This window comes from Papio anubis, chromosome 4 (assembly GCF_008728515.1).
Source record: "Papio anubis isolate 15944 chromosome 4, Panubis1.0, whole genome shotgun sequence".
In the NCBI taxonomy this organism is placed as follows: domain Eukaryota; kingdom Metazoa; phylum Chordata; class Mammalia; order Primates; family Cercopithecidae; genus Papio; species Papio anubis.
This window is the reverse complement of record NC_044979.1, coordinates 123,583,300-123,584,613: the sequence shown is the minus strand read 5'-3', so window position 1 is coordinate 123,584,613 and position 1,314 is coordinate 123,583,300. Positions and strand designations below refer to the sequence as shown.

Here is a 1,314-nt window from a genome sequence, read left to right as displayed (position 1 = left end):
TGACTTGACATTGTCACTTTCTATGTTATCTTCATTCTGTTATAAGAGAAAACTTCTGCTAATAGTTAAATACTGCCAGGTATAAATTAGTGTCATCAGTTGCTTCAAACAGAAAATAAGCTCAGTTAATTTCAAAATTAGTTCAAATATTTTTTATTCCATTTATGAAATAAAAGGACTATTTTGGAAATTCATTCAGTCAAAGGCACAATATAAGATATTTTGTGAAATTTACATTAAATTTACCTAAAAAGTTCAAGAATAAACATCATGGTAGAACAATATTTTTGCTAAATTAAGAAAATGGTGAAGCATACTTACCTGGCAGGGGAGATACCATGGTCATGAAGATGGTTTTCCCAAGGCAAGCCTTATCCATTGCACTCTGGATGTGCTGACCCCTGTGATGTCCCCAAATGTGGGAAACTCGACTGCATGATTTGTGGTAGTGAGGAACTGCATTCGCAAAAATAAATAAATAAATAAATAAAATAATGGTGAAGTAGGCGTTGGTTGTTGCACACATATAATTTATAAGTCCAACATACTCTGTTTTCTTAAGCCAAATGAAATAGAAGCCATAGTTGTTATGAGAAGACCTTGCACAGTTCACAGAGCAGTATAGTTTAGGGCCAAGAAAATGAGATTCAGATGGGGAAAAGAGATGTGGGAGTCACCTTGGCTAAAACTCTCATTCCCCAAAGTGCCAGTAGCTCTTGTGCACAGGCTTATAGGTCCATAGGTATAATTACCAGTGTTCCCAGAAGGGATCAGCCAGTTCCAAGAGTCGCTGCCCTCAGGGAAGCCCAGGGACACAGCTGCCTTCATGGTTCTCCCTGTCCAGGTTCAACCTACCGCTCAAGGGTGATATTCACTAGGAGTCATGTGGCCTAGCTGCGTATCTGACATACCACTATATCAATTTACCAGGGAGCAGAGTTAGAAAATTAACTTCAGGTCAAATCATCACATAGAAGAAGGGGTGGGAGGGTTTTGTGCCTGGAAACAGATGAAACATAGAATCATAAAATAGAGATAATGGATGACATATTAAGCTTTTTACACATTGATTAATAATGTTTGCTATTAGTTTGTATTTAATTAATTAGATTACAAAAGTTTTAGTTCATCTATGAAATAAGCCTGTAATTTTTCCTTCTAATACTCTCTTTGGCTGGTCATATTTAAGAGAAACTTTGAAATTTTAACAATCTATTTACATTTAGAAAAATTTAGCCACATATTGTGCTGTTTGATTTTGTCTAAATCCTGGTCCTATTCCTATCCTTGGATGATTTTACAGTGAACTCTACA

The 1,314-nt window shown here is 36.0% G+C and overlaps 1 pseudogene; it reads left to right on the top strand.

Moving 5' to 3' along the window:
* The first annotated feature begins 313 nt into the window (after positions 1-313).
* Positions 314-467, top strand: LOC116274833 (annotated as a pseudogene).
* Positions 468-1,314: the final 847 nt, after the last annotated feature.